Consider the following 18455-nt stretch of genomic DNA (forward strand, 5'->3'; position numbering starts at 1 on the left):
CCCCATGCCTGGCCAGGTGTGTCTGCCAAGGGGAGGGTGCTGGGATGGGACAGGAGCCCCGATGACCCGGCTTTGGCTGCAGAAGGGAGCGGGCCAGGTGGACATGTTGAGCTGGGTAGCAGGCAGGGGGCACGAGGCCGGAGCGGGTGAACTTTACACGGGCTTGGGTAGGCTGTGGCCCACTTTCAGTGATGCCCCTGCTTGAGGCTGCAGCGTAGGCATCTGCCCTGGATGTCCTCCTGGCTGCCCTGCCCCTGACTTGCAGGTACAGCAGGGTGATCTGAGCAGCTAGCTCCCCCTCACATAGTTCTCTGACCCCTGCCCGTGCGTCTCTGCCGGGACATCCTAGGCCTGGTCTACACTAGGACTTTAATTCGGATTTAGCTGCCTTAATCCGAATTAACCCTTCACCCGTCCACACTACAGAGCCAGTTAATTCGAATTAAAGGGCCCTTTAAATCGATTTCTGTACTCCACCTCGACGAACGGAGTAGAGCCTAAATCGATTTTGTTAATTCGAATTAGGGTTAGTGTGGACGCACACCACCGAATTACTGTGTTTAAGTTAATGGGGTAGTGTGGCCGCACACCACCGAATTAATGTGGTTTAAAACCGAATTAAGGTGCTTAGTGTGGCCGCGCACAATCGAATTTATACAACCTGTTTCCCAAATTCGAATTATCTAAATTCGGATTAATCCTGTAGTGTAGACATACCCCTAGTCTCCGGGGAGCAGGTCTCCTCGCTGCGGGTGCCTGTGCAGGCAGCTGTGATATCGGAGGCCCCTGTTTCCCAAGTGCCCCTCAAGTGGGAGCGGTGCTCAGGACATTGCAAAGGGTGTGAGGCTCCTTGTTAGGATGGTCTCTGGGGGCCTCCAGATAAACTCTCCTCAGCCTTGGGTGCATCTTCAAGCACCCCTGCTCCCCAACAGGTAACATGGCTCACTGGACATAGACCTAGGAACTGGGACTCTGGGATTCTTGGCACTGGTTGTGCAACCTTGGGGGAATTTCTTCCCTTCTCTGTGCCTCAGTTTTCCGCATCTGTAAATCAGAGTTAATGAAACTTACCCTTTTAAAGTGCTTTAAGACTTGTCTAAATACCTTTTCTAATGACATCCCTCCTTCCGCCCAGCACGTTTTGTGAGGGGGCAGCATGGTCCACAGAATGCAGGACTCCTGGGTTCTGTCCTGCACTATGTGACCTTGGGCAAGGCGTTGCCCCTTTGTGCCTCAGTTTCCTCTTCTGTCAAGCAGGGACAATGGTACTTGCAGCAGAGAAGCATTTTGAATCCACACTCACACGCCCAAAAGATTATTCTTTTTAGCCGGCTCTAACTCCAATTGGTCCCTGGGAACCCAGCAATAGCTTCAGACCAGAGTCCCTTGCTCCATAGCCTTCCCTGGTGTTAGTTTATCTGCAGCCCAAGCCGAGGCTGAAATTTACACTCTCCGCTAATCCACCCAGCCACTGAAATTAATTAGAGCCTTGTACATTAGAAATTAACATAACCTTTCTGGATATATGTTCTTATAGTGCAGGAGGGGGGCAAATTCCCTCAGCTGCCTGTAATTGGAGTTGCTTTTTTCTAAACCTTTCCCCCTTGTTTTTTAAAGATGTGGACATTTCAACTCATTAATCACGGATCCTGGTAGCTGGTAAAGTTTAAGAGGCCCGTAATTGCGTTCGGTCCTGGCAGTGTGTCTCTATGGGGGGGGGGGGAGAAGAGGGTAGGTGTGTCTTATATGTCATGAATATTCAAGTTGGCACGTATAGGCGGGAGAGAGTGAGGAGGACTGGGGGTGTGGCGGGGGGAGAAGCCGGGAATTAAACTGCCTTCTCTCTGAGAAACTGCAGTTCCTCTTGGCATGGGTGACGTGCAGAATGTCGTGTGTGCCAGTGTGTGTCTGGGTGGGTGTGACCTCAAAGTCTAGGCTGGGAGAATGCTTAGAGGTTCTTTTGGTTTTTGGAACCTGTTATTAAGAGCTTGTCTACAGGGGAAATGGACTGGAATAGCCCTTGCGGCCGAAGCCGTTCGGCAAGAGCTACTCCAAAATAGCTCCCCATATGGATACTAGTCTGGAAAAATGAGTGCACTTGCAAAGCGATGTCATTATTCTGGAATAAAATCACCTTTATTCCGGAACATTGTATCCCCACAGGGAACTAATCTGGAATAGCCACTGCAGTCCATTTCCTTCTGGAGACAAGCCCCCAAACCCATCAGGGCCGGGAAGGAGCATTTTGTTCTGCAGTCTTAGATCTTGATGGTCGCATAGTTATACATAGATTAAACACCTCCACCTCCTGCTATCCCTCCTCATACCCTCTCCTCTCATTTCTCCTCCTTTCCGTCTCCCTGTGTCCATCCCTGCCCCCAGGCCTCTCTCTTTTCACACATCCCCTTCCATTTCTCTCTGCTCCTTCCCCAGCCCCCTGCCTCTCCACTCCCATCCTTGCCTTATCTGGTTCTTTGCATGTATCCATTTCTCTCTTCCATTCCTGCACTAGTTTTAAGCAACAGTGAAGAGGCTATTTTAGTAGCCCACTTGGCCTTCTCAAAGCTATTTGTGGGTCTGTAGTACCTTCCAGGACCTTCCCCCCAGTATTTCATGGTGTTGGCTGGGACGGGGAGCTTCATAACTACCTTGTAGATGTTCCATTGGGTTGAAAGGTGGCAGATGAAGGCCGCAGAATCGAAGGCTTAATTATCTTTAGATACATCTGCTCCTGCATTTGACCGGGGGTAACTCTACTGCAGTTGAAGAAATGGTCCCTATTTCTACACCCACCTGGCCTGATGGGTGTAGAAACCAAGACAGTAGATGCCACACTGGGGCTGTTGCAGTATTGTGGGAGCAGAACAGGCTGCTGGGCTCAGCAGTGGCTTTGATCAGTGTGCCGGGTGCTGAACCCTTGGAAAAAAACAGGCCCCTGATCTGAGGGCCGAGCACTTGAAAATCAGGCCCTGGGCTCTTGAGAAAATCTAGCCCCACCGGCACCTTAATGGTGTCTGAGAGATTAGCCACCTGAGAGGGAGTCATGGGGGAAAAGGGCGTTTAAAAAGGCCAAGCTATTAAAGAGTAAGAAGGGGGCTCCTCGACCATCCTGATGAGCAGTGCCCCATGGAAGGCCTAGGTTTGATTTTTCCCAGCCCAGCCCCTGGCTGGCAGGAATTTGGAGAGCTATGGAGACTGCCTGTTCAGCCTCGGGCCAGGAGGGACTCTAGTGACCTCTCAGGTTGATTACCCACATCAGTGCTCCCCGAGGTACTGTAGCTGCCATCTGGCCCACCTTGGCACTTATCCAGCTTGGCCATACCTACACTACAGACCTTCAAGGTTAGGGGCCAGATCCTGGAGTCACTCCACGGAAATGGATGGAGCTACATACCAGATGAGCATCTAACTCAGCATTTTCACTGGTGGCTACTAATTTGTATTTATTGCTTCTGTTTTTGGCCATGTGGCTGCATGTAATTAACCCTCACAGATTCCTGTGTGTGTGGGTGTAGCAGTGTGGACTCACCAGCAGGGCGTCTCCTGCTGGTTGCCTCGGGAATTAGCTCAGCCTCAGAGCGCCCCCTGCTGGCCAGTGTCTCACCTGCCACAGGCCCAGTGTCCCTTCTGGACCCCAGTGCCCCTTACCTTAGAGTGCTGCCCCACAGCAGTGCCCCCCACACTCTGGGTCTCCCTTCCCAGGGGAACCCCCTCCCCCTATGCCCACCTTGCCTCAGTGGCTACTGCCAGTCATCATCTAGCCCCCCTTTCTCTGGGGCAAACTGCAGTCTGTAATGGCCACTCATCATTGGCAAGGGGGTTGGACCTGCTGCCTTTGCCTATCCCGGGGCTGCACCTCTGCCACCCCAGTACCTGCTTAGGCTTTAAACAAGGCCTCAGCCTGGGGAGTTGCCAGGCTGGAGCTCCTCTTGTCCTTCCCCAGCACTGCTGTGCCTCAGGTACCCTATGATCCCAGGCAGCTAGGTCCTTCCCACTTCCAAGCTGGAATGAGAGTGACCTAGTGCCTCCCTTAGCCCTTATGTCAGGGCCGGGTGTGGCCACAGCTGTGGCTGCTTCCCCAATCAGCCTACCCTTTTCCCCAGGAGCGGGGTAACTGCCCCACTACAGTGGGGGTCATTATTATTATCCCCATTGTATAGATAGGGAAACTGAGGCACCAAGTAAGAGGAAGTGATTTGCCTAGGGTTACACAGCAAGTTGGGGGCAGAGCTGGGATGAGGACTCGGAACCTCCTGTCTCCCAGCCCTCAGCTCACTCCCCCGCACCTTGCTTTCTGATTGTGAAGTGCTTTGAGAGCCCCCAGGAGGAAAGGACCTGACAGACCGCACCCCGGCATTCGTATCACTGAAAGGTAGGCTGTACCCTCACTGGGTATGTAAAGCAGAACACAAGGAAAGCCAACACAAGATCCTGCCGAATCCCCACTGGTCCAAAGACATGTCCCTGCGCTGCGTCCTTATCTCATCCCCTTGCCCTTCTCCTCTGAATGGCAGCTGTGTGAGGAGTGGCTGGTTTGACAGCCCAGACTCAGGGTTTCCTGCCTTTGGCTGAGGCCCTGTGGTCCTACCAGTGAAATGTTGGTGAGGGAACTTGTCCTTTATTTACCACCCTTCCATCTCCCCTGCTACTAATGTCCCTGCACCCCAGCAACATGTTTGGGGAAGCAGAGCTTGGCACAGTCCCTGGCAAGCTCTGAGGGGAGAGAGAGGCACCCTGCCCAGGCTGACACAAAACCTCTCCAAAGGGGGTCCAGCGTTGGCCTGTTGATATTCAAGGGGGAATCCGTACCACTGAGGCCTGGAGAGAACATCCTGCGGGGAACCTGAGAGCAGCACCGATGCCTTCAGCAGCTTCTCCTTCCCACTGGGCTTGGATACGACTGAGAGAAATTGCTTGCCAGACCCATGGGCATCTCTCTCTCTCCCTCCTTCCCCATCTCTGCCCCTTAGAAACCCACCATCTTTTATCAAACCAGCCCTTTCATGTCTCCTCCACCTCCCTCAGCCAGCGTGGCTCTGCCGGAGAGAGCCGGCTCGCTCCCATTGTGCTATCTTTGGGTCCTAAATTAAAATTTATGACATCTTGAAATGAGCAGTGAGGGTAATTTTGCTTCTTAGCGAAGATGCTAATGAGTCCCCTTAATGGCGTGAATAAGGAGTTGACGGGTCGTGTGTCACTTTGCGCAGCCCGCGCCGGTGGTGTAATGGCCGCAGTAAGTGTCTGTAATTATACCCTGTCTCGCTGTATTTTGGCAGCCGTGGTGGGAGAACAGGCGGCTCACTCACATACAAGGGAGGAGGGGGAAGGGGAGAGAAGGAGAAATCCCAGAGACCCCTGCACTTCTCCCTGGTCTCTGGGTCCGTCCCTCGGTCCTTGCATCTCTTTGATGCAGCAGGCTTTCTGGGCTTGGCTGGCAGCGTGGAAATGTTCCCTAGTTTCTGTCCTAAAGTGCAAGCTGGCTGAAGATCGTTTTTTTTTTTTTTTTTTTCCTCACAAAGTCCCTCCACCCCCTGCTTCATCATAGCTGAGGCTGGCACTGTTTGCCACACAGTAGAAGCAGGAGATGGCAAAGACCTGTTAGATCAGTGAGTGCCGAGCAGGAAACAGTCTCCAGGGGTGGGGGCCAGGGATGAAGTAATGGAGAGCCCAGAATGAGCACAGCTTCCCCATCGCTGCTCAAAACAGAGGGGAGATGTCCATCCCCACTTGGCTTGGGTAAGCAGCACATGCCCCCTTCTCTCCCTGGCCTGGGTGTTGCCCCACAGTTTCCCCAGCTCTATTACTGATGCAGCAACTGCTTCCCAGCTGTTCAGTCTACTTTAACCCACGGGACAGGAGGTATCAGCCATGTGAACTGATGCTGCCCGAGCGGTTGAGTTCATTCCTGGATTGATTCCGACGACCGACGGGGTTTCACCGGGGAAACGTCTGACCCTTGATCTCAGCTGGAAAAGCTCCGAATTTACCCCTGGGATTCTTGAACGATTTGTTGTGCTATTGAAACATTTCACAGGGAGGCAATTGTGGTAGAGGGGAGAAATCTGCCCTGTTTACTCCCCAACATACAGAACAGGTGATTGTGACCTGGGCAGGAGGTGGACTCTGCCAGTGCATTTCATCCCAACTCTCACTGATTCCCTCCACCCAGCTCCTTGGCCCTTGTTCCCATTCACGAAGCCCAGCATGAGTACTAAGGGCACATGCACACTCGGCAGTACCATCACTACTCCCACCGTGTCAGGCTCGATTTTCAAGACTTCAATCCCTATGTGCCGAGCTCGGTAGAAAATCTGTCGCTAGGGGTTTGTCTGCGCATGGAGTTCATCAGGAATAATCTGCTTCAAATTCACACCCTAATTTATTCCAGAATAGTTTCATGTGTAGACAAGCCATTAGTTTGGGGGGGGAGGTCCAGCTTTGCCAGGGGTGGCAATTCAGAGCAGGGTTAGATGACATGATTAAAATGCCAGATATGGTTGCGTCTACTGTCACTAGCAACTCTGCTAGACCCACGCTGGGGAAGCGCTAGCGCAGACTACAAACTCTTTTGGGGCAGGGGCTGTCTCTTTGTTCCCTGTTTGTACAGCACCTAGCGCGATAGGTCCATGGCTGTGGCTCCGAAGCACTACCGCAATACACGTAATTAATTAACAGGTAAGGCCCAAGTAGCTAGAATATACAGCAATTGACGCAGTTTTAGTTGGCTCTCCAGGCAGTCAGGAGTTTGGCACAGAAGGGCGTCCAGCATGGGAGGGATCTGCAATCCCTTTGCTGGGTGGAGTATATTTACACAGAATTGTATTTACACAAAGTCAAGTGACATATAGTGAGACTCATAGGCTTTAAGGTCAGAAGGGACCATTGTGATCATCTAGTCTGACCTCCTGCACACTGCAGGCCACAGAACCTCATCCACCCATCCTGGAATAGACCCCTAACCTCTGGCTGAGTTACTGAAGTCCTCAAATCTTGATGTAAAGACTTCAAGTTACAGAGAATCCACCATTTACACTAGTATTTGACCAGCCTGGCTGGGTTGTTTTTTTTATGGATTTGCCAGTTGCCAGAAAAAGAATTTAATCTACTGGTTTTTGTTTTACGTGGGTCTAAAGATTTGCATTATTAGCACAATGCACTGGGATATCTAATGTTAAAAGTTTCCGTGTCCAAGATAAAGATACTGCAGTGTTCCCAGTTCTGCAGTTTTAAGCGATAACAGATCAAAACTGTTGAAAACACAGCAGCTGTCTGCCCACCACCAAATCTTTAGACTGACTAGAGGAATCGCCTCAGTACTGAAGTGGTCAAATGTGAGCTTTGCATTAGATGCAACCTCAGCTATTCCTGTCTGGAATTCTATGACATTGCCGTTCAAAATAAGAAATCGCTAGAAATGGCAAAATCGAACGGCAAATATAAATTCAAGAATAGACTCAATGGATTCTTTTTATGTATCAAGTTCCAAAATGCTCACATTCATGTATATAGTGTGACAAAGTTCCTCCTCTATCTTGGTGGGTCCTGCGCTTATTGGCAGATTTTCTTGCCTCAGAGATTCACCATGTGGGTTGGGGAACAGCCCAGAGACCTTCCCCTCTGGAAGAACCCACAGTCCAGGTCAATTGGGAGGTTTGGGGGGAACCCGGGCCCGCCCTCTACTCCGGGTTCCAGCCCAGGGCCCTGTGGACTGCAGCTGTCTATAGTGCCTCCTGTAACAGGTGCATGACAGCTACAACTCCCTGGGCTACTTCCCCATGGCCTTCTCCAAACACCTTCCTTATTCTCACAACAGGACCTTCCTACTGGTGTCTGATAACGCTTGTGCTCCTCAGTCCTCCAGCAGCACACCCTCACCCTCTCACTCTCAGCTCCTTGCGCCTCTTGCTCCCAGCTCCTCACACTCTCGCACTACAAACTGAAATGAGCTCCTTTTAAAACCCAGGTGCCCTGATTAGCCTGCCTTAATTGATTCTAGCAGCTTCTTCTTAATTGGCTCCAGGTGTCCTAATTAGCCTGCCTGCCTTAACTGGTTCTAGCAGGTTCCTGATTACTCTAGTGCAGCCCCTGCTCTGGTCACTCAGGGAACAGAAAACTACTCATCCAGTGACCAGTATATTTGCCCTCTACCAGACTCCTGTACCCCACTGGTCTGGGTCTGTCACAATAGTTAAAATACAGATTCAATGCAGTTTGGGAAAAAATAATCTCAGTGAAGACGGGCACAAACAAAGCAGCTTGGAGAACATGCCCAAGGTAAGAAAATGAATCGTGAAATTAAAAAAAAAAAGAATATTGGGTTCTTTTTCCTTTCCTTCTGTTTTCTGAGCCTTTTGAGCTGCACTCGGGTACTGTTTTCAAGCTTTTCTCTGCTGTGGCGAGGGCTAGAAACTTACCTTTTCCCCTTTTAACAAAAGCTGAGATTCTCACCTGACTCCAGGAGCTGGGACTTTAACCAAACCACCAAATATTCTGAGACTTGCTATAAAAGCATGAGAGTTGGCAGCACTGTATTGGGGTCTAGCCCTGTCCAGAGCAGGTCCAGAATGAAGGCATCTTGTACCTCCTGTATTCAGGAGCCAGTGCAGGTTAGGGAAGCCCCAGCTGACGGTAACAACTATAGACCATTCCCACTGGGCTCAGAGGTCCCTGTGTTTTCCCCTGGAGTGCCTCTTGTGAGAGGAATGTAAAAAGTCCACAGTCTGTGGGAATCCACCTCGCATGGTGGGCTGAGCTGAGGCATTGTGACTTGGGGCTGCAGGGCAATGCTGAGTCATGGCCATGTAGCCTGCTCTTTAGGAACCTAAATACCTTTGAGAAAGGCCAATTTAGGGGCAGGCCACCCAGGTGACCGCCTGGGGTGGTAGGCTTGGGGGGCGCTGGGCTTAGGGGGGGCTGGTTTTTTTTTTGTTAGTGACAAAAGGGAAAATAGAATGTTTGAAGTGACATGTTTCAGGTATTCTGTATGTGGAGTCATTTTTCATGAACCTCCTAGAATGTTCTGGACCTTTCTGGAATCTTGTGGAACCTTCCAGACTTTCTGAGAACTACATTTTCCTCAAACTTCCTAGAATGTTGTCAGCCAGGCCCTCGTGGGCAGATAAGGGGTGGGGCATCACCAGTCCATCAGTGAGATTAAAAATACAGAGTTACAGATCCTAGTGTGCAAATTTACCATCTTATATGACATGGATAAATCATGCATGGAAATTGTGCATCAAAGTTGAGAAATGGGCTACAAATGCAATAAAAAATAAGGTATTCAAAAGGGTACAGGAACAATTTTTATAGTGTGTGTGTGTGCTGAGAGCCATTGAAACAAACTGTAAACCCTGCATATGATGGAAACCACTTCAAGCCAGGGGGTGCAGCAGCACCCCTAGTTCCAGCACCTATGTAAAAGTTTAACAAATGGAGCAAGGGCTAGCCTTTGAGGATTTGGTCTGTAGTGTTTTACACCCATTTGCACATGACTCTACAGGTTGCAAAACAGAGCAGAATTGGGCCCATTCATTTCCTCCTTATCGTTAATGAATGGACCTTCGGAATCCTCTCCAGTGTGACCCCCCACCCCGGATAAGTTCGTAAGAGGCCTTGTTACTCCTCTTTACCCCTCGAGTTAACATTAGCTCATCCTGCCATGTTTGGGTGCCCTTATCTCTCTCCCGGCATCTCTTAGTGGATTTTGTGGTTGCATCCAACTTTCTTATTATTTAGATGCTGCAGGTAAGAGCTTGAGGGCCCCATTGTGGTGGGCCTTGCACAAACACAGAGTGAGAGACCGCCCCTGCCCTGAAGAGCTTACAAACCAAACAGGCCCATAAAGGGGAAGAGATGGGAAGTACTATTATCCCTGTTTTACAAATGGGAAACTGAGTCACAGAGCGATTGCATGCCTGTGTGTGACAGCTGCCATCTTGGCCAACGGGCAAGAGATTGCCAGCGCTGCAAGTGTGAGTCTTTCCAGTCTGTGCTGCCGAGCCAGGCCCTGGAGCTGGGAGCTGTAACCGGCTCACATCCTCGGTGGATCAGGCACAGAGTGGGACAGATGACCCACAGTAACCCAGGGGTTACACTAGGAAACTGTGACAGAGCCAGGATTCAGATCTCCTGAGTCCCAGTCTAGGGCCTTAACTGCGAGACCATCCTTCCATCTTTAACCTCAGAGCTCAAAGCCAGTCCTGGGGAAATCCTATTCACTGACTCCTGCACCTTCTTTGGGTGCAGTCCTTGATAATCACAGCATAGACCAGACCATGCCGAATGCAGTGCCTTCTGCAAAGGCACAGCTCAGAGTGGCCTGGGGCAGTTTTCCTTGGCTCTGTGTCATATGCTATTGTACCATGAATTTTGTGCATATGGGGGCAAGGAGATCCTGTGACACAGAAATTTTGCTCAGACCTTCACCTCTTTTTCCCAAGAACATGTCTCTTTGTTGCAGTGTTCTCTTTATGCATCCGTTACGCTCTCTTCTCTGTACATCCCTGCACTTTGGAGACGGAAGCCAGGGTTCCCCGTCTCACGAGTGAGTACCGTGGTTTTATGCCCCACCCAAACAGCCACTGCAGAAACACTGAGCCCCTCGTTGCTATGCGAAAGCACCGGTTCAGTGCTCAAATGTGCGGTCCAGTGTGCAGTAGCCCAGAAAATCATTCAAGAGTGCCTGTAGGGAAAACCATTAACACACCCCACAGCAGACTGAGTGGTCCAGTGGCTTGGGCACTAGGTTAAGATTGAAGAGGCCTGCGTTTAATTCCCAGCTACACCACAGACTGTCTGCATGACCTTGGGCAACTCACTTAGGCCCAGATCCTCAAAGGTTTTTAAGTGCCTCGCTCCCATTGATTTCACGTCTCTTTGCCTCAGTTTCCCATCTGTATAATGGGCATAATAGCACCGCCCTACCACACAGGGGTTGTGAGGCTAAATACAATGAAAAGAGTGAGATGCTCAGATACTGTGCTGATGGGGGTCAGATAAGTACCTGAGATTGACTGATAGCCTACGAGAGCTAATGCAGGGGAACTGCCTGACCGTGGCTCACAGATCTCCCCCATGCGATTATGCAAAGGTGTGCAGAGTTTGTAGCTTGCAGTGCTCCAGGGCTGAGCAATTAGACCAAGACAGAACAGTTCACGATAGACCCTGGGTACTGCTCAGATCAAGTTGGACCATCACCTGGGACTTATAGGCTCCAGTGGCTTTACCTCCTTATCAAAGACCAAGGAAGCTCCATCGATGCATGGAAATCCTCTCTTGCACATACTGGACCTGTGCCTTACTTCTCTTGGGTGCTAACATCTCTGGGCAGCTATGATCTATTTTATGCTGATTTATGTGGAACCCACTTGTTCCCCTGGCAAGTTGCCAACGTGGCCCTTTTCTGGGTAAAGTTTGGACAACCCTCTTTCCGTCTTTCCCTCGTTTCTAAATTGCCCATGACATCCTTTGGCTGGATGCTAGGATCTCTGGGCAGCTGTGCTCTGTGTTATGCCAATTAAGTACTGCCCTTGGCGAGTAGCCAATGTGTCATCTCGGCCAGGCAGCGTCTGGTCACCCTCGCCTCCCCTGGATCTAAATTCAACAAGCCGAGATCTTACTGGGCCGATGCCGAGTGTTGAAATCAGCCTGCTAATTCCACCTGCTGTGGGGAAAAACTGCCGATGCCAAGGGAAGCCCCCGGAGATCGGCCATCTCCAAAAGAACTTCCCGCGGAATCAATGAAAGTGTCTATTACAGAGACACAAGTGGCAGCGTTTTAAAGGACAATATCAATAATCTGCAAAGAGCTGTTCGCGTGCTCAGACTGGGGCTGGCAAGCAGATTGCCGGAGAGATCACAACCACTGAAATATTGAAGTACTTGCATATAAACTGCTCTTTCAAGTATTTTTGACAAGGGTACTAATTAAATCTTAATTGACACTGCACTAATTAGCTTCTTAATTACATGGAACCACATAATTAGCAGCACACTCTGCGCTAATTGTTAATTAGGAAAACCAGCCCCCTGTCCCCCCGCCTCCCCTTGTCTCTTTTAACTAAAGAGCCTCTTGTATAGAGAGGAGATGGGAACAATAGAGCTGGTAAATCCCCCTTCAGAAGGGCCGGCTGCCCCAGGAGAGAGCCGCTGCTGATTCTGCACACAAAGGCTGTGGGTGTGTGGGCTCCAGGTGTGGAGGCTTTTGGGAGGGGGTTGCAAAGGGTAACCCCCCATAAAAAGATAGGCAGGGGCAGGAATGGGTGATGTTTAATGAGGCCCTAGGGTGAGAGGTGTTCTAGATCTAAGCGCAAAGTGTTCATTCATGATTATTAATTATTAGTATTGAGCAAAGGAATCCCCGGTCTGGAAAGCTTACGAATGAACCAGTGGGCACCAGATCATTTAACCCTTCTCATGCCCAGCGGCTCAACCCCTCTGTGCCAGTCTCTGCTCTCTAGCTCTTCCAGAACATGGCTGATTAACCCCATGCATACCAGGGGTCTGTTCTTGCCCATCTAGTGCTGGGCAGTTTTCACTCCCCACACACTGCAGCTTTTAACCCCTCTCTTGCCCGGCCCCTATCTGGTACCCAGCTTAACCCTTTTAATCCGTGCCCACATTGAGCTGGTTAAAGCCTCCTGGGCAGAATCATGTAACCACTTGTGTGATGGCCTACCTACCTGCCTTCCACGACGAGCTGTTAAATGGCACTGTGCCATAGCATATAGACCTTCCCCGAGTGGGCCGTTAACCCTTTCTGTGCTGGGCTGCATAGCTGGGCCCCATGGCCCTTAACCCCCTCTGTGCCGGGCTGGAATGTTCAGCTCTTCCCGCCCACCCCAGGAGATGTTTACCTGGTTCGATGGTAACGCCCTTTAAATTGCCAGGCCAGGTCCATAGCTGGGGCAGTGGTTTGTAGTGTAATCTGTTGTAGCTCCACCAGCTGGGGAATTGGGCTCATGCTCGCCTGGAGTAAAAGCAGCGCCTTTTGTGCAGATCACTGTGTACCAAGCCCTGCTATTGATTCTGCGTCTGACCTTCCCCTCGAAAAATATCCTTTTGCTTTAAACTGTCTAGTGCTTAGTCATAGAAGGGGAGTTTTTCTAAAGAAGTTAGATGCAAATCAGCCAAGTCATTTTCGAGTGACACAGCTGCATCACCCCACCTCGTTTTTCTGGTTCATTTTTTCTTCTCTTTCCATTGCAGCCTCCCAGCTGGCTCATGCTGCACATCTGCATTCAGTCTCCTTTGGAGGCGTTAGCCCAGAGCGGGCATCCTGCCGAGTTTCCAGGTGTGAAAAAACTGCAATTTTTCAGTGGTGATTCAGGTTGGTTTAACCCTTTTATCTGGTGCGCATTGTGTTCTGGGGCTTGTCCAGAGAAGGGGAACTTGCACTGATGTTGCTACAGTAATGCAAACCCCTAATGTAGACACACTGTAGCAGTGGCAAATGAGGCTTGGACCAGCATGGAAAGTCCTGTCCTGCACCAGCATTGTCAGAGAATCCTAGAAATGTAGGGCTGGAAGGGAACTCAAGGCATCATCTAGTCCAGCCTCCCATGCCAAGGCAGGATTAAGTAAACCTAGGCCATCCCTGACAGATGTTTATCCAACGTGTTCTTAAAATCCTCCAGTGATGGGGATTCCAGCAACACTGGTGGGTTTGCACTGGTTATATTTACACCAGTGCAATCCCACCCCCACTATAGTCAGGGCATAATTCTCTCCCCCTCTCTTTTCTCTGTTTCTCCTTCTATTTCTGACTTGTCCATTCCTTCCTATCTTTCCTTCTTCCATCTTAAATCCGCCTTTCTCTTCCTTCCAGCCTCTCTTTTCATTCTGCTTCTTCCCTTTATTTCAGTGTCGATTTCCTTTCTTCCTCATCCCCTTCTTCCTTGCTCCCTCTCATCCTGCTGCTCTCTCTCTCACTTTCAGCCAAACTGCTGCAGATGCATTAATGCGTTTTCTTAAATGGTAAGTCTTAAGGTCTAAACAGCATGGGGCACTGTAGCTTGCATTTGCTTCTCAGCATTGCAAGGGCAGGAGCAGCATGTTTACAGCCAGATGAATGTGCTAGGGTGTGTGTTTGCATGGGGGTGTGCTCACATCAAGATATGCGTGTGCTAGCTGCACTCTTTCGCACAGTGTATGTAATTGCATGTGGCATTCATATGGGTGTGCCTGTTAATCATCCTGTATACACTGGCCTGTATGGTGTTAGAGTTAATGCATGGTAGGAGAGCGCAGTGTAAGTACACGGACAGTATTACGTGATCCTCTGAGTTTGTTGCTGCATAGGCATGTTACACCTGAAGCATGCTACTTGTGTTGCTTGTGTACATTTATACCAGCATATGCTGCGCTGCTGGTGCCAGATTCTCAGCTGGTGTAAATCAGTGGAGCTCCATCATGCCAATTTACCCCAGCTGAGGATCTGGCTCTTAATATTTTCATCAGTACGCATGACACCAGAAGTTGAACTGTACATATCTGCATGTGCTGTTTGATAGAGCAATGGTTTTCAACCTGGGGTCCGTAGACTCCGGGGGGGTCTGCAGACTATGTCTAAGATTTCCACAGGGGTCTGCACCTCCATTCAAAATTGTTTAGGGTCTGCAAATGAAAAAAGGTTGAAAACCACTGGGGTAGAGCATTGTGTGCCACTGTGTACATATGTCTGTGCATTGTGGGGTTTTTTTGTCCTTTTGTTGTTTTTGCACATATGTTTCTCAGTGGTGGTGTTTTGCTCATGTGTTGGTGTGTACCTATATGGGGTGGATTTTGTGTGTGTTGGCATGATATGCACACATATTGGCTTTTTTGTGTGCGTATATGCCTATATGTTGGGGTTTGCCCCCGTGTGGAGGTTTGTGTCTATGCTAAACAGCTGTTACGTTGTTTTGATGTGTCCCTATGCCCGTGTATTTGTGTACTGATGTGTGCCTAAGTGTTTATGTTGAATTGTGCCCATATGCTGGTAGGTTAGCTTGTGGCCCTGTGCTGGTTTGTTACATTGTGCACATGTATTGACACGTGCCTATGCTGAATTGTGCTGGTGTCTTAGGGCTTGTACACACTAGCGCTTACTCTGGTGGAAAAGCCACCCCTCTGAACGACGTGAGCTACCCCGGCGGGAGAAGCTCTCTGGTGTGTGGCATGACATGGCCATCAAGCAATCTCTCAGCAAGGACCGTGGGAAGCATCAGCATCTTTGCACAAAGGATAAGGCTCTGACCCAGTATTACCTGACTGTACATTTTAAGGCAGCGGTAGCAGCCATAACAAACAAATGTGTGGAATGCAGCCTTCAGCTCCTCCAAGAAGCTACCACAAATTGCATGGCTGCAGCTGAAACTGCTGTCCAAGATATTATAAAAGTCACGACTGTAAGAATGACAAATCCTTTGAGCACTGATCCTGGAACAAACCCAGACAACCAACAGCAACGTCTACTATGCCCCCACCTGAAACGGCAGAAAGTTTGTGCGTGATCGGAGAGAATGGCACACAAGAAATGAAGCCGTTTGTAACCAGTAGGTTACAAAGGGGGGGAGCTAGACCTCTCTGACCCCATAAAAAGGCATAATCTGAAATCGTTTGGTAATCTCAACAAACTAGTCGAACAAAAGAAGACACAGACAGCACAAGCAATAACTACTGTCCGCCAGATATCCAGCAAGCTGACAGTTATTGCCCAGACCAGACTTGTTGATATCCAGGGTCTGATGAAGTATGAGCTGGCACCTGTCCCATTTTCCCTCTTCAACTTGGATGGATCTCTAAGAAAGACCCAAAAGAGCAACACACTGTCTTGGCTGGAGAAAAAGCCGTCAGTGGTTGAGCTACAAGCATCCCAGGAGCCAAAAGAGACACTCAGAGACAAAAAGACACCTTGTAAAAATTGGAAGTCAAATCCTACTGAGGAAAATAGAAAGGAACACAAACTCTGGCAAGTCAAGTGTAAAGTAGAATTAGGGAGGCTGAAAAAGAATTTGAAGAGCAACTAGCAAAAGAGGCAAACAAATGGCAAATTTTTTTAAAGTGCATCAGAAGCAACAATCAGTGGGGTCGGTGGACAATCAAGGTGCTAAAGGAGCACTCGAGGAAGAAAAAACAGTTGCGGAGAAACTAAATGAATTCTTTGCATAGGTTTTCCACTGCGGAGGATGTGAGGGAGACTCCCACGCCTGAGCCATTCTTTTTAGATCAAATCAGAGGAACTGTCCCAGATGGAAGTGTCAGTAGAAGAGGTTTTGGAACAAAATGATAAATTAAAGCGTAAGAAGTCACCAGGATCAGATGGTATTCACCCAAGAGTTTCTGAAGGAATTCAAATATGAAATTGCAAAACTACTAATTGTAGTATGTAACCTACTGCTTAAATCAGCCTCTGTACCAGATGACTGGCAGATAGCTAATGTAATGCTGATTTTGGAAAAAAAGGCTACAGAGTTGACCCTGGCAATTAAGGCCTGTAAGCCTAACGTCAGTACCAGGCAAACTGGTTGAAACTATAGTAAAGAACAGAAATATCAAACACATAGATGAATGGGCAACAAAATGGCAGATGAAATTCCATGTTGATAAATGCAAAGTAATGCACATGAGAAAACATAATCCCAACTATCCATACAAAATGATGGGGTGTAAATTACCTGTTGCCACTCAAGAAAGAGATCTGGAAGTCATCGTGGATAGTTTTCTTGGAAACATCTGCTCCATGTGCAGCAGCACTCAAAAAAGCGAAATAAGGAAGTATTATTTACCCCTTCACATAACACAAGAACCAGGGGTCACCCAATGAAATTAACAGACAGCAAGTTTAAAACAAAAGGAAGTATTTCTTCACACAATGCACAATCAACCTGTGGAATTCCTTGCCAGGGGAAGTTGTGATGGCCAAAAGTTGTCGGTGATAGGTCGAGGATGATCTTTCACAGGTTTTATTTTTCATGGGTCCTTTGGTGACTGAGGAGTCCGATCCTTGAGACACAGGCTCGTTGGCAGACGTTGCAGGTGGTGTTGGAAGACAGGGTTGGGCCACGATTTCTGTGTGACAGTTGTCCGTCCTTTCTTTTCTGGCGTTTTTCTGTGACCAGGGCAAGGCGATTTTCCTCAAAGGTGGACGTTCCCTCTCTGACAAGTCTTCGCCAGTTATCCCTGTCCTGGGCTGCTGTCTCCCAGTGTGCGGTGTCAATGCCACATCTCTTGATGTTTATCTTGAGGGTGTCTTTAAAGCATTTCTTTGGCCTCCCCGTTTCCTTTCTCCTTTGGTGAGTTGGGCGTACAGCGGTTGTTTTGGTAGGTGTGCATCAGGCATGTGCACACAGTGCCCGCTCCAGCTCAGCTGGTGCTGGATAATCAGGCCCTCAACACTGAAGATATTGGCCTCCGTGAGGACACTGACATTAGTGTGACAATCCTCCCACTTTATGTTGAGGATCTTCCAAAGAAAGTGCTAGTGCTGGCATTCCTGGTTTTATAGGTCACCCAGGTCTCACATCCGTAGAGAAGAGTTGGGGTTACCACCGCCTGATAAACTAAACTAAAAGTCTAGCATGTGTTCTGATGTTATGATCGTTGAACGCCCGGCGAGACAGGCTGCCAAAGGCAAGGCTGGCACAGCGGATTCTGTGCTGAATCTCGATGTCTATGTCTGCCCTCTGTGAGAGATGACTGCCAAGATAGGCAAAGTATTCTACATTTTCCGGTTCTTCTCGGTCAATGTAGATCTTCCTTGCTGGGTCTGATGATTGACCAGGAGCTGGCTAGTGGAGATCTTTAGTTTTGCCGATGTTCAGAGTTAGCCCTAGGCTTTGGTAAGCTTCAGAGAAGCAGCTAACGGCTGTTTGTAGAGCCACCTTTGAGTGTGCAACTACTGCACTAACATCTGTGTACTGGAGTTTGGTTATTGTTGCTGATATTACTTTAGTTCTGGCACGGAGACGAGAAAGGTTGAAGAGGTTGCTGTCAGTCTGATATTGGATGCCAATGCCCTATGGTAGACGCTCTTGGGTTAGCGTTTTCATAGCTGCTAAGAAAATGGAGAAAAGGGTGAGTGGCAGTACACATCCTTGTTTTACGTCAGTTCGGATGACAAAGGGCTCAGAGTTAGAGCCACTGCACAGGATGGAGGCAGTCATCTGGAGGAGTCTTACAATGGTGGTAAATTTGCTTGGGCAGCCAAACTTTGACATGATTTTCCACAGAGCCTCATGGTTGACAGAGTTGAAGGCTTTGGTCAGATCGATAAAGGCCATATTCAGCTCCTGGTGTTGTTCTTGACATTTTCCCTAGATCTGCCTGGCTGCAAAAATCATGTCGGTGGTGCCTCGTGATGGTCTGAAGCCACCCTGGGACTCTGGAAGTGCTTCCGCTGCAAGAGGGAGCAGGCAATTCAATAAGATTCTAGCAAGAATCTCCCCAGCGATGGAGAGGAGGGCAATGCCTCGATA

This window comes from Terrapene carolina, unplaced genomic scaffold (genome assembly GCF_002925995.2).
Source record: "Terrapene carolina triunguis isolate 2854851 unplaced genomic scaffold, T_m_triunguis-2.0 Scaffold199, whole genome shotgun sequence".
In the NCBI taxonomy this organism is placed as follows: domain Eukaryota; kingdom Metazoa; phylum Chordata; order Testudines; family Emydidae; genus Terrapene; species Terrapene triunguis.